This window comes from Somniosus microcephalus, chromosome 9, assembly GCF_052327205.1.
Source record: "Somniosus microcephalus isolate GS21.2 chromosome 9, FLI_Smic_1.0, whole genome shotgun sequence".
NCBI lineage: Eukaryota > Metazoa > Chordata > Chondrichthyes > Squaliformes > Somniosidae > Somniosus > Somniosus microcephalus.
Window position 1 is genome coordinate 156,244,015 of NC_140995.1, and position 14,326 is coordinate 156,258,340.

Here is a 14,326-nt window from a genome sequence, read left to right on the forward strand (position 1 = left end):
GGAGCGGGGTGGGGTCAGTGATCGGGGGATGGGAGAGGAGCGGGATGGGGTCAGTGATCGGGGTCAGAGGAGGAGTGGGGTGGGGTCAGTGATCGGGGTTCGCTGGAGGAGCGGGGTGGGGTCAGTGATCGGGGGATGGGAGAGGAGCGGGGTGGGGTCAGTGATCAGGGGTTGGGAAAGGAGCGGGGTGGGGTCAGTGATCGGGGGATGGGAGAGGAGCGGGGTGTGGTCAGTGACCGGGGTCAGAGGAGGAGTGGGGTGGGGTCAGTGATCGGGGTTCGCTGGAGGAGCGGGGTGGGGTCAGTGATCGGGGGATGGGAGAGGAGCGGGATGGGGTCAGTGATCGGGGTCAGAGGAGGAGTGGGGTGGGGTCAGTGATCGGGGTTCGCTGGAGGAGCGGGGTGGGGTCAGTGATCGGGGAATGGGAGAGGAGCGGGGTGGGGTCAGTGATCAGGGGTTGGGAAAGGAGCGGTCTGGGGTCAGTGATCGGGGGTTGGGAGAGGAGCGGGGTGGGGTCAGTGATCGGGGATGGAAGAGGAGCGGGCTGGGGTCAGTGATCGGGGGTTGGGAGAGGAGCGGGGTTTGGTCAGTGATTGGGGTCAGAGGAGGAGTGGGGTGGGGTCAGTGATCGGGGGTCGAGAGAGGAGCGGGGTGGGGTCAGTGATCGGGGGATGGGAGAGGAGCGGGGTGGGGTCAGTGATCGGGGGTTGGGAGAGGAGCGGGGTGGGGTCAGTGATCGGGGTCGAGAGAGGAGTGGGATGGGGTCAGTGATCGGGGGATGGGAGAGGAGTGGGGTGGGGTCAGTGATCGGGGGATGGGAGAGGAGCGGGTTGGGGTCAGTGATCGGGGTCAGGGGAGGAGTGGGGTGGAGTCAGTGATCGGGGTCGAGAGAGGAGCGGGGTGGGGTCAGTGATCGGGGGTTGGGAGAGGAGTGGGGTGGGGTCAGTGATCGGGGGATGGGAGAGGAGCGGGTTGGGGTCAGTGATCGTGGTCAGGGGAGGAGTGGGGTGGGGTCAGTGATCGGGGTCGAGAGAGGAGCGGGGTGGGGTCAGTGATCGGGGGTTGGGAGAGGAGTGGGGTGGGGTCAGTGATCGGGGGATGGGAGAGGAGCGGGTTGGCGTCAGTGATCGGGGTCAGGGGAGGAGTGGGGTGGAGTCAGTGATCGGGGTCGAGAGAGGAGCGGGGTGGGGTCAGTGATCGGGGGTTGGGAGAGGAGTGGGGTGGGGTCAGTGATCGGGGGATGGGAGAGGAGCGGGTTGGGGTCAGTGATCGTGGTCAGGGGAGGAGTGGGGTGGGGTCAGTGATCGGGGTCGAGAGAGGAGCGGGGTGGGGTCAGTGATCGGGGGTTGGGAGAGGAGTGGGGTGGGGTCAGTGATCGGGGGATGGGAGAGGAGCGGGTTGGGGTCAGTGATCGGGGTCAGGGGAGGAGTGGGGTGGAGTCAGTGATCGGGGGTCGAGAGAGGTGCGGGGTGGGGTCAGTGATGGAGGTTGGGAGAGGTGCGGGGTGGGGTCAGTGATCAGGGGTTGGGAGAGGAGCGGGGTGGGGTCAGTGATCGGGGTTGGGAGAGGAGTGGGGTGGGGTCAGTGATCGGGGTTGGGAGAGGAGCGGGGTGGGGTCAGTGATCGGGGGTTGGGAGAGGAGTGGGGTGGGGTCAGTGATCGGGGGATGGGAGAGGAGCGGGGTGGGGTCAGTGATGGAGGTTGGGAGAGGTGCGGGGTGGGGTCAGCGATCGGGGTCAGGGGAGGAGCGGGGTGGGGGTCAGTGATCGGGGGATGGGAGAGGAGCGGGGTGGGGTCAGTGATGGAGGTTGGGAGAGGTGCGGGGTGGGGTCAGTGATCGGGGTCAGGGGAGGAGTGGGGTGGGGTCAGTGATCGGGGGATGGGAGAGGAGCGGGGTGGGGTCAGTGATCGGGGGATGGGAGAGGAGCGGGGTGGGGTCAGTGATGGAGGTTGGGAGAGGTGCGGGGTGGGGTCAGTGATCGGGGTCAGGGGAGGAGCGGGGTGGGGGTCAGTGATCGGGGGATGGGAGAGGAGCGGGGTGGGGTCAGTGATCGGGGTCAGGGGAGGAGCGGGGTGGGGTCAGTGATCGGGGGATGGGAGCGGAGTGGGGTGGGGTCAGTGATCGGGGTCAGGGGAGGAGCCTGGTGGGGTCAGTGATCGGGGGATGGGAGCGGAGTGGGGTGGGGTCAGTGATCGGGGTCAGGGGAGGAGCCTGGTGGGGTCAGTGATCGGGGGATGGGAGCGGAGTGGGGTGGGGTCAGTGATCGGGGGATGGGAGAGGAGTGGGGTGGGGTCAGTGATCGGGGTCAGGGGAGGAGCGGGGTGGGGGTCAGTGATCGGGGGTTGGGAGAGGAGCGGGGTGGGGTCAGTGATCTGGGGTTGGGAGAGGAGTGGGGTGGGGTCAGTGATCGGGGGATGGGAGAGGAGCGGGGTGGGGTCAGTGATCGGGGGATGGGAGAGGAGCGGGGTGGGGTCAGTGATCGGGGTTGGGAGAGGAGCGGGGTGGGGTCAGTGATCGGGGGATGGGAGAGGAGCGGGGTGGGGTCAGTGATCGGGGGATGGGAGAGGAGCGGGGTGGGGTCAGTGATCGGGATCAGAGGAGGAGCGGGGTGGGGTCAGTGATCGGGGGATGGGAGAGGAGCGGGGTGGGGTCAGTGATCGGGATCAGAGGAGGAGCGGGGTGGGGTCAGTGATCGGGGTTGGGAGAGGAGCGGGGTGGGGTCAGTGATCGGGGTCAGGGGAGGAGCGGGGTGGGGTCAGTGATCGGGGTTGGGAGAGGAGCGGGGTGGGGTCAGTGATCGGGGTCAGGGGAGGAGCGGGGTGGGGTCAGTGATCGGGGTCAGGGGAGGAGTGGGGTGGGGTCAGTGATCGGGGCTGGGAGAGGAGCGGGGTGGGGTCAGTGATCGGGGTTGGGAGAGGAGCGGGGTGGGGTAAGTGATCGGGGTTGGGAGAGGAGCGGGGTGGGGTCAGTGATCGGGGGATGGGAGAGGAGCGGGGTGGGGTCAGTGATAGGGGTCGAGAGAGGAGCGGGGTGGGGTCAGTGATCGGGGTTTGGGAGAGGAGTGGGGTGGGGTCAGTGATCGGGGTCAGGGGAGGAGCGGGGTGGGGTCAATGATCGGGGGATGGGAGAGGAGCGGGTTGGGATCAGTGATAGGGGTCGAGAGAGGAGCGGGGTGGGGTCAGTGATCGGGGGTTGGGAGAGGAGCGGGGTGGGGTCAGTGATCGGGGGATGGGAGAGGAGCGGGGTGGGTTTCGTCATCGGGGGATGGGAGAGGAGCGGGGTGGGGTCAGTGATCGGGGGTTGGGGGAGGAGCGGGTTCGGGTCAGTGATCGGTGGTTGGGGGAGGAGCGGGATGGGGTCAGTGATCGGGGTTGGGAGAGGAGTGGGGTGGGGTCAGTGATCGGGGGTTGGGAGAGGAGTGGGGTGGGGTCAGTGATCGGTGGTTGGGGGAGGAGCGGGATGGGGTCAGTGATCGGTGGTTGGGGGAGGAGCGGGGTGGGGTCAGTGATCGGGGGATGGGAGAGGAGCGGGGTGGGGTCAGTGATCGGTGGTTGGGAGAGGAGCGGGGTGGGGTCAGTGATCGGGGTCAGGGGAGGAGCGGGCTGGGGTCAGTGATCGGGGGTTGGGAGAGGAGTTGGGTGGGGTCAGTGATCGGGGGATGGGAGAGGAGTGGGGTGGGGTCAGTGATCGGGGGTTGGGAGAGGAGCGGGGTGGGGTCAGTGATCGGGGGTTGGGAGAGAAGCGGGGTGGGGTCAGTGATCGGGGGATGGGAGAGGAGCGGGGTGGGGGTCAGTGATCGGGGGTTGGGAGAGGAGTGGGGTGGGGTCCGTGATCGGGGGATGGGAGAGGAGCGGGGTGGGGTCAGTGATCGGGGGATGGGAGAGGAGCGGGGTGGTGGTCAGTGATCGGGCGTTGGGAGAGGAGCGGGGTGGGGTCAGTGATCGGGGGTTGGGAGAGGAGCGGGGTGGGGTCAGTGATCGGGCGTTGGGAGAGGAGCGGGGTGGGGGTCAGTGATCGGGGGTTGGGAGAGGAGTGGGGTGGGGTCAGTGATCGGGGGTTGGGAGAGGAGCGGGGTGGGGTCAGTGATCAGGGGTTCGCTGGAGGAGCGGGGTGGGGTCAGTGATCGGGGGATGGGAGAGGAGCGGGGTGGGGTCAGTGATCAGGGGTTGGGAAAGGAGCGGGGTGGGGTCAGTGATCGGGGGATGGGAGAGGAGCGGGGTGTGGTCAGTGACCGGGGTCAGAGGAGGAGTGGGGTGGGGTCAGTGATCGGGGTTCGCTGGAGGAGCGGGGTGGGGTCAGTGATCGGGGGATGGGAGAGGAGCGGGATGGGGTCAGTGATCGGGGTCAGAGGAGGAGTGGGGTGGGGTCAGTGATCGGGGTTCGCTGGAGGAGCGGGGTGGGGTCAGTGATCGGGGAATGGGAGAGGAGCGGGGTGGGGTCAGTGATCAGGGGTTGGGAAAGGAGCGGGCTGGGGTCAGTGATCGGGGGTTGGGAGAGGAGCGGGGTGGGGTCAGTGATCGGGGATGGAAGAGGAGCGGGCTGGGGTCAGTGATCGGGGGTTGGGAGAGGAGCGGGGTTTGGTCAGTGATTGGGGTCAGAGGAGGAGTGGGGTGGGGTCAGTGATCGGGGGTCGAGAGAGGAGCGGGGTGGGGTCTGTGATCGGGGGTGGGAGAGGAGCGGGGTGGGGTCAGTGATCGGGTGTTGGGAGAGGAGCGGGGTGGGGTCAGTGATCGGGGGTTGGGAGAGGAGCGGGGTGTGGTCAGTGATCGGGGTCGAGAGAGGAGCGGGGTGGGGTCAGTGATCGGGGGATGGGAGAGGAGCGGGGTGTGGTCAGTGATCGGGGTCGAGAGAGGAGCGGGGTGGGGTCAGTGATCGGGGGTTGGGAGAGGAGTGGGGTGGGGTCAGTGATCGGGGGATGGGAGAGGAGCGGGTTGGGGTCAGTGATCGGGGTCAGGGGAGGAGTGGGGTGGAGTCAGTGATCGGGGTCGAGAGAGGAGCGGGGTGGGGTCAGTGATCGGGGGTTGGGAGAGGAGTGGGGTGGGGTCAGTGATCGGGGGATGGGAGAGTAGCGGGTTGGGGTCAGTGATCGTGGTCAGGGGAGGAGTGGGGTGGGGTCAGTGATCGGGGTCGAGAGAGGAGCGGGGTGGGGTCAGTGATCGGGGGTTGGGAGAGGAGTGGGGTGGGGTCAGTGATCGGGGGATGGGAGAGGAGCGGGTTGGGGTCAGTGATCGTGGTCAGGGGAGGAGTGGGGTGGGGTCAGTGATCGGGGGTCGAGAGAGGTGCGGGGTGGGGTCAGTGATGGAGGTTGGGAGAGGTGCGGGGTGGGGTCAGTGATCAGGGGTTGGGAGAGGAGCGGGGTGGGGTCAATGATCGGGGTTGGGAGAGGAGTGGGGTGGGGTCAGTGATCGGGGTTGGGAGAGGAGAGGGGTGGGGTCAGTGATCGGGGGTTGGGAGAGGAGTGGGGTGGGGTCAGTGATCGGGGGATGGGAGAGGAGCGGGGTGGGGTCAGTGATGGAGGTTGGGAGAGGTGCGGGGTGGGGTCAGTGATCGGGGTCAGGGGAGGAGTGGGGTGGGGTCAGTGATCGGGGGATGGGAGAGGAGCGGGGTGGGGTCAGTGATCGGGGGATGGGAGAGGAGCGGGGTGGGGTCAGTGATGGAGGTTGGGAGAGGTGCGGGGTGGGGTCAGTGATCGGGGTCAGGGGAGGAGCGGGGTGGGGGTCAGTGATCGGGGGATGGGAGAGGAGCGGGGTGGGGTCAGTGATCGGGGTCAGGGGAGGAGCGGGGTGGGGTCAGTGATCGGGGGATGGGAGCGGAGTGGGGTGGGGTCAGTGATCGGGGTCAGGGGAGGAGCCTGGTGGAGTCAGTGATCGGGGGATGGGAGCGGAGTGGGGTGGGGTCAGTGATCGGGGTCAGGGGAGGAGCCTGGTGGGGTCAGTGATCGGGGGATGGGAGCGGAGTGGGGTGGGGTCAGTGATCGGGGGTTGGGAGAGGAGTGGGGTGGGGTCAGTGATCGGGGTCAGGGGAGGAGCGGGGTGGGGTCAGTGATCGGGGGTTGGGAGAGGAGCGGGGTGGGGTCAGTGATCTGGGGTTGGGAGAGGAGCGGGGTGGGGTCAGTGATCGGGGGATGGGAGAGGAGCGGGGTGGAGTCAGTGATCGGGGGATGGGAGAGGAGCGGGGTGGGGTCAGTGATCGGGGCTGGGAGAGGAGCGGGGTGGGGTAAGTGATCGGGGTTGGGAGAGGAGCGGGGTGGGGTCAGTGATCGGGGGATGGGAGAGGAGTGGGGTGGGGTCAGTGATCGGGGGATGGGAGCGGAGTGGGGTGGGGTCAGTGATCAGGGTCAGGGGAGGAGCGGGGTGGGGTCAGTGATCGGGGGATGGGAGCGGAGTGGGGTGGGGTCAGTGATCAGGGTCAGGGGAGGAGCGGGGTGGGGTCAGTGATCGGGGTCAGGGGAGGAGCGGGGTGGGGTCAGTGATCGGGGGTTGGGAGAGGAGCGGGGTGGGGTCAGTGATCGGGGGATGGGAGAGGAGCGGGGTGGGGTCAGTGATCGGGGGATGGGAGAGGAGCGGGGTGGGGTCAGTGATCGGGGGATGGGAGAGGAGTGGGGTGGAGTCAGTGATCGGGGGTTGGGAGAGGAGCGGGGTGGGGTCAGTGATCGGGGTCAGGGGAGGAGCGGGGTGGGGTCAGTGATCGGGGGTTGGGAGAGGAGCGGGGTGGGGTCAGTGATCGGGGGATGGGAGAGGAGCCGGGTGGGGTCAGTGATCGGGGGATGGGAGAGGAGCGGGGTGGGGTCAGTGATCGGGGTTGGGAGAGGAGCGGGGTGGGGTCAGTGATCAGGGGTTGGGAGAGGAGCGGGGTGGGGTCAGTGATCGGGGGATGGGAGAGGAGCGGGGTGGGGTCAGTGATCGGGGGATGGGAGAGGAGCGGGGTGGGGTCAGTGATCGGGGGATGGGAGAGGAGCGGGGTGGGGTCAGTGATCGGGGGTTGGGAGAGGAGCGGGGTGGGGTCAGTGATCGGGGGATGGGAGAGGAGCGGGGTGGGGTCAGTGATCGGGGGATGGGAGAGGAGCGGGGTGGGGTCAGTGATCGGGGTTGGGAGAGGAGCGGGGTGGGGTCAGTGATCAGGGGTTGGGAGAGGAGCGGGGTGGGGTCAGTGATCGGGGGATGGGAGAGGAGCGGGGTGGGGTCAGTGATCGGGGGATGGGAGAGGAGCGGGTTGGGGTCAGTGATCGGGGGATGGGAGAGGAGCGGGGTGGGGTCAGTGATCGGGGGATGGGAGAGGAGCGGGGTGGGGTCAGTGATCGGGGGATGGGAGAGGAGCGGGGTGGGGTCAGTGATCGGGGGATGGGAGAGGAGCGGGGTGGTGTCAGTGATCGGGGGATGGGAGAGGAGCGGGGTGGTGTCAGTGATCGGGGGATGGGAGAGGAGCGGGGTGGGGTCAGTGATCGGGGTCAGGGGAGGAGCGGGGTGGGGTCAGTGATCGGGGGATGGGAGAGGAGCGGGGTGGTGTCAGTGATCGGGGGATGGGAGAGGAGCGGGGTGGTGTCAGTGATCGGGGGATGGGAGAGGAGCGGCGTGGGGTCAGTGATCGGGGTCAGGGGAGGAGCGGGGTAGGGTCAGTGATCGGGGGATGGGAGAGGGTGGGGGGCAGTTCTGTGATCGGGGTCAGGGGAGGAGTGGGGTGGGGTCAGTGATCGGGGTCAGGGGAGGAGCGGGGTGGGGTCAGTGATCGGGGGATGGGAGAGGAGCGGGGTGGTGTCAGTGATCGGGGGATGGGAGAGGAGCGGGGTGGTGTCAGTGATCGGGGGATGGGAGAGGAGCGGGGTGGGGTCAGTGATCGGGGTCAGGGGAGGAGCGGGGTGGGGTCAGTGATCGGGGGATGGGAGAGGAGCGGGGTGGGGTCAGTGATCGGGGGATGGGAGAGGAGTGGGGTGGGGTCAGTGATCGGGGTTGGGAGAGGAGCGGGATGGGGTCAGTGATCGGGGGATGGGAGAGGAGCGGGGTGGGGTCAGTGATCGGGGGATGGGAGAGGAGCGGGGTGGGGTCAGTGATCGGGGGTTGGGAGAGGAGCGGGGTGGGGTCAGTGATCGGGGGATGGGAGAGGAGCGGGGTGGGTTACGTCATCGGGGGATGGGAGAGGAGCGGGGTGGGGTCAGTGATCGGGGTTGGGAGAGGAGCGGTGTGGGGTCAGTGATCGGGATCAGGGGAGGAGTGGGATGGGGTCAGTGATCGGGGGTCGGGAGAGGAGTGGGGTGGGGTCAGTGATCGGTGGTTGGGGGAGGAGCGGGGTGGGGTCAGTGATCGGGGGATGGGAGAGGAGCGGGGTGGGGTCAGTGATCGGGGTTGGGAGAGGAGCGGGGTGGGGTCAGTGATCAGGGGTTGGGAGAGGAGCGGGGTGGGGTCAGTGATCGGGGGATGGGAGAGGAGCGGGGTGGGGTCAGTGATCGGGGGATGGGAGAGGAGCGGGTTGGGGTCAGTGATCGGGGGATGGGAGAGGAGCGGGGTGGGGTCAGTGATCGGGGGATGGGAGAGGAGCGGGGTGGGGTCAGTGATCGGGGGATGGGAGAGGAGCGGGGTGGGGTCAGTGATCGGGGGATGGGAGAGGAGCGGGGTGGTGTCAGTGATCGGGGGATGGGAGAGGAGCGGGGTGGTGTCAGTGATCGGAGGATGGGAGAGGAGCGGGGTGGGGTCAGTGATCGGGGTCAGGGGAGGAGCGGGGTGGGGTCAGTGATCGGGGGATGGGAGAGGAGCGGGGGTGGTGTCAGTGATCGGGGGATGGGAGAGGAGCGGGGTGGTGTCAGTGATCGGGGGATGGGAGAGGAGCGGGGTGGGGTCAGTGATCGGGGTCAGGGGAGGAGCGGGGTGGGGTCAGTGATCGGGGGATGGGAGAGGGTGGGGGGCAGTTCTGTGATCGGGGTCAGGGGAGGAGCGGGGTGGGGTCAGTGATCGGGGTCAGGGGAGGAGCGGGGTGGGGTCAGTGATCGGGGGATGGGAGAGGAGCGGGGTGGTGTCAGTGATCGGGGGATGGGAGAGGAGCGGGGTGGGGTCAGTGATCGGGGTCAGGGGAGGAGCGGGGTGGGGTCAGTGATCGGGGGATGGGAGAGGAGCGGGGTGGGGTCAGTGATCGGGGGATGGGAGAGGAGTGGGGTGGGGTCAGTGATCGGGGTTGGGAGAGGAGCGGGGTGGGGTCAGTGATCGGGGGATGGGAGAGGAGCGGGGTGGGGTCAGTGATCGGGGGATGGGAGAGGAGCGGGGTGGGGTCAGTGATCGGGGGTTGGGAGAGGAGCGGGGTGGGGTCAGTGATCGGGGGATGGGAGAGGAGCGGGGTGGGTTACGTCATCGGGGGATGGGAGAGGAGCGGGGTGGGGTCAGTGATCGGGGTTGGGAGAGGAGCAGTGTGGGGTCAGTGATCGGGATCAGGGGAGGAGTGGGATGGGGTCAGTGATCGGGGGTCGGGAGAGGAGTGGGGTGGGGTCAGTGATCGGTGGTTGGGGGAGGAGCGGGGTGGGGTCAGTGATCGGGGGATGGGAGAGGAGCGGGGTGGGGTCAGTGATCGGTGGTTGGGAGAGGAAAGGGGTGGGATCAGTGATTGGGGTCAGGGGAGGAGCGGGCTGGGGTCAGTGATCGGGGGTTGGGAGAGGAGTGGGGTGGGGTCAGTGATCGGGGGATGGGAGAGGAGTGGGGTGGGGTCAGTGATCGGGGGTTGGGAGAGAAGTGGGTTGGGGTCAGTGATCGGGGGTTGGGAGAGGAGTGGGGTGGGGTCCGTGATCGGGGGATGGGAGAGGAGCGGGGTGGGGTCAGTGATCGGGGGATGGGAGAGGAGCGGGGTGGTGGTCAGTGATCGTGCGTTGGGAGAGGAGCGGGGTGGGGTCAGTGATCGGGGGTTGGGAGAGGAGCGGGGTGGGGATCAGTGATCGGGGGTTGGTAGAGGAGCGGGGTGGGGTCAGTGATCGGGGGTTGGGAGAGGAGCGGGGTGGGGATCAGTGATCGGGGGTTGGGAGAGGAGCGGGGTGGGGTCAGTGATCGGGGGTTGGGAGAGGAGCGGGGTGGGGATCAGTGATCGGGGGTTGGGAGAGGAGCGGGGTGGGGGTCAGTGATCGGGGGTTGGGAGAGGAGCGGGGTGGGGATCAGTGATCGGGGGTTGGGAGAGGAGCGGGGTGGGGATCAGTGATCGGGGGTTGGGAGAGGAGCGGGGTGGGGTCAGTGATCGGGGGTTGGGAGAGGAGCGGGGTGTGGTCAGTGATCGGGGGTTGGGAGAGGAGCGGGGTGGGGTCAGTGATCGGGGGATGGGAGAGGAGCGGGGTGTGGTCAGTGATCGGGGTCAGAGGAGGAGCGGGGTGGGGTCAGTGATCGGGGTTCGCTGGAGGAGCGGGGTGGGGTCAGTGATCGGGGGATGGGAGAGGAGCGGGGTGGGGTCAGTGATCAGGGGTTGGGAAAGGAGCGGGCTGGGTTCAGTGATCGGGGGTTGGGAGAGGAGCGGGGTGGGGTCAGTGATCGGGGGTTGGGAGAGGAGCGGGCTGGGGTCAGTGATCGGGGGTTGGGAGAGGAGCGGGGTGTGGTCAGTGATCGGGGTCAGAGGAGGAGTGGGGTGGGGTCAGTGATCGGGGGTCGAGAGAGGAGCGGGGTGGGGTCAGTGATCGGGGGATGGGGAGGAGCGGGGTGGGGTCAGTGTTCGGGGGTTGGGAGAGGAGCGGGGTGGGGTCAGTGATCGGGGGATGGGGAGGAGCGGGGTGGGGTCAGTGTTCGGGGGTTGGGAGAGGAGCGGGGTGGGGTCAGTGATCGGGGTCGAGAGAGGAGCGGGGTGGGGTCAGTGATCGGGGGATGGGGAGGAGCGGGGTGGGGTCAGTGATCGGCGGTTGGGAGAGGAGCGGGGTGGGGTCAGTGATCGGGGGTTGGGAGAGGAGTGGGGTGGGGTCAGTGATCGGGGTCAGGGGAGGAGCGGGGTGGGGTCAGTGTTCGGGGGTTGGGAGAGGAGTGTGGTGTGGTCAGTGATCGGGGGATGGGAGAGGAGCGGGGTGGGGTCAGTGATCGGGGGATGGGAGAGGAGTGGGGTGGGGTCAGTGATCGGGGTCAGGGGAGGAGTGGGGTGGGGTCAGTGTTCGGGGGTTGGGAGAGGAGCGGTGTGGGGTCAGTGATCGGGGGATGGGAGAGGAGCGGGGCGGTGTCAGTGATCGGGGGATGGGAGAGGAGCGGGGTGGGGTCAGTGATCGGGGTTTGGGAGAGGAGCGGGGTGGGGTCAGTGATCGGGGGATGGGAGAGGAGCGGGGTGGGGTCAGTGATCGGGGGTTGGGAGAGGAGCGGGGTGGGGTCAGTGATCGGGGGATGGGAGAGGAGCGGGGTGGGGATCAGTGATCGGGGGTTGGGAGAGGAGCGGGGTGGGGTCAGTGATCGGGGGTTGGGAGAGGAGCGGGGTGGGGATCAGTGATCGGGGGTTGGGAGAGGAGCGGGGTGGGGTCAGTGATCGGGGGTAGGGAGAGGAGCGGGGTGTGGTCAGTGATCGGGGGTTGGGAGAGGAGCGGGGTGGGGTCAGTGATCGGGGGATGGGAGAGGAGCGGGGTGTGGTCAGTGATCGGGGTCAGAGGAGGAGCGGGGTGGGGTCAGTGATCGGGGTTCGCTGGAGGAGCGGGGTGGGGTCAGTGATCGGGGGATGGGAGAGGAGCGGGATGGGGTCAGTGATCGGGGGATGGGAGAGGAGCGGGGTGGGGTCAGTGATCGGGGGTTGGGAGAGGAGCGGGGTGGGGTCAGTGATCGGGGGATGGGAGAGGAGCGGGGTGGGGATCAGTGATCGGGGGTTGGGAGAGGAGCGGGGTGGGGTCAGTGATCGGGGGTTGGGAGAGGAGCGGGGTGGGGATCAGTGATCGGGGGTTGGGAGAGGAGCGGGGTGGTGTCAGTCATCGGGGGTTGGGAGAGGAGCGGGGTGTGGTCAGTGATCGGGGGTTGGGAGAGGAGCGGGGTGGGGTCAGTGATCGGGGGATGGGAGAGGAGCGGGGTGTGGTCAGTGATCGGGGTCAGAGGAGGAGCGGGGTGGGGTCAGTGATCGGGGTTCGCTGGAGGAGCGGGGTGGGGTCAGTGATCGGGGGATGGGAGAGGAGCAGGATGGGGTCAGTGATCGGGGTCAGAGGAGGAGTGGGGTGGGGTCAGTGATCGGGGTTCGCTGGAGGAGCAGGGTGGGGTCAGTGATCGGGGGTTGGGAGAGGAGCGGGGTGGGGTCAGTGATCAGGGGTTGGGAAAGGAGCGGGCTGGGTTCAGTGATCGGGGGTTGGGAGAGGAGCGGGGTGGGGTCAGTGATCGGGGGTTGGGAGAGGAGCGGGCTGGGGTCAGTGATCGGGGGTTGGGAGAGGAGCGGGGTGGGGTCAGTGATCGGGGTCAGAGGAGGAGTGGGGTGGGGTCAGTGATCGGGGGTCGAGAGAGGAGCGGGGTGGGGTCAGTGATCGGGGGATGGGGAGGAGCGGGGTGGGGTCAGTGTTCGGGGGTTGGGAGAGGAGCGGGGTGGGGTCAGTGATCGGGGTCGAGAGAGGAGCGGGGTGGGGTCAGTGATCGGGGGATGGGGAGGAGCGGGGTGGGGTCAGTGATCGGGGGTTGGGAGAGGAGCGGGGTGGGGTCAGTGATCGGGGTCGAGAGAGGAGCGGGGTGGGGTCAGTGATCGGGGGATGGGGAGGAGCGGGGTGGGGTCAGTGTTCGGGGGTTGGGAGAGGAGCGGGGTGTGGTCAGTGATCGGGGTCAGAGGAGGAGCGGGGTGGGGTCAGTGATCGGGGTTCGCTGGAGGAGCGGGGTGGGGTCAGTGATCGGGGGTTGGGAGAGGAGCGGGCTGGGGTCAGTGATCGGGGGTTGGGAGAGGAGCGGGGTGTGGTCAGTGATCGGGGTCAGAGGAGGAGTGGGGTGGGGTCAGTGATCGGGGGTCGAGAGAGGAGCGGGGTGGGGTCAGTGATCGGGGGATGGGGAGGAGCGGGGTGGGGTCAGTGTTCGGGGGTTGGGAGAGGAGCGGGGTGGGGTCAGTGATCGGGGTCGAGAGAGGAGCGGGGTGGGGTCAGTGATCGGGGGATGGGGAGGAGCGGGGTGGGGTCAGTGTTCGGGGGTTGGGAGAGGAGCGGTGTGGGGTCAGTGATCGGGGGATGGGAGAGGAGCGGGGTGGTGTCAGTGATCGGGGGATGGGAGAGGAGCGGGGTGGGGTCAGTGATCGGGGGTTGGGAGAGGAGCGGGGTGGGGTCAGTGATCGGGGGATGGGAGAGGAGCGGGGTGTGGTCAGTGATCGGGGTCAGAGGAGGAGCGGGGTGGGGTCAGTGATCGGGGTTCGCTGGAGGAGCGGGGTGGGGTCAGTGATCGGGGGATGGGAGAGGAGCGGGATGGGGTCAGTGATCGGGGTCAGAGGAGGAGCGGGGTGGGGTCAGTGATCGGGGTTCGCTGGAGGAGCGGGGTGGGGTCAGTGATCGGGGGATGGGAGAGGAGCGGGGTGGGGTCAGTGATCAGGGGTTGGGAAAGGAGCGGGGTGGGGTCAGTGATCGGGGGTTGGGAGAGGAGCGGGGTGGGGTCAGTGATCGGGGGTTGGGAGAGGAGCGGGCTGGGGTCAGTGATCGGGGGTTGGGAGAGGAGCGGGGTGTGGTCAGTGATCGGGGTCAGAGGAGGAGTGGGGTGGGGTCAGTGATCGGGGGTCGAGAGAGGAGCGGGGTGGGGTCAGTGATCGGGGGATGGGGAGGAGCGGGGTGGGGTCAGTGTTCGGGGGTTGGGAGAGGAGCGGGGTGGGGTCAGTGATCGGGGTCGAGAGAGGAGCGGGGTGGGGTCAGTGATCGGGGGATGGGGAGGAGCGGGGTGGGGTCAGTGATCGGGGGTTGGGAGAGGAGCGGGGTGGGGTCAGTGATCGGGGGATGGGGAGGAGCTGGGTGGGGTCAGTGTTCGGGGGTTGGGAGAGGAGCGGGGTGGGGTCAGTGATCGGGGTCGAGAGAGGAGCGGGGTGGGGTCAGTGATCGGGGGATGGGGAGGAGCGGGGTGGGGTCAGTGATCGGGGGTTGGGAGAGGAGCGGGGTGGGGTCAGTGATCGGGGTCGAGAGAGGAGCGGGGTGGGGTCAGTGATCGGGGGATGGGGAGGAGCGGGGTGGGGTCAGTGTTCGGGGGTTGGGAGAGGAGCGGGGTGGGGTCAGTGATCGGGGTCGAGAGAGGAGCGGGGTGGGGTCAGTGATCGGGGGATGGGGAGGAGCGGGGTGGGGTCAGTGTTCGGGGGTTGGGAGAGGAGCGGGTTGGGGTCAGTGATAGGGGTCGCGAGAGGAGCGGGGTGGGGTCAGTGATCGGGGAATGGGAGAGGAGTGGGGTGGGGTCAGTGTTCGGGGGATGGGAG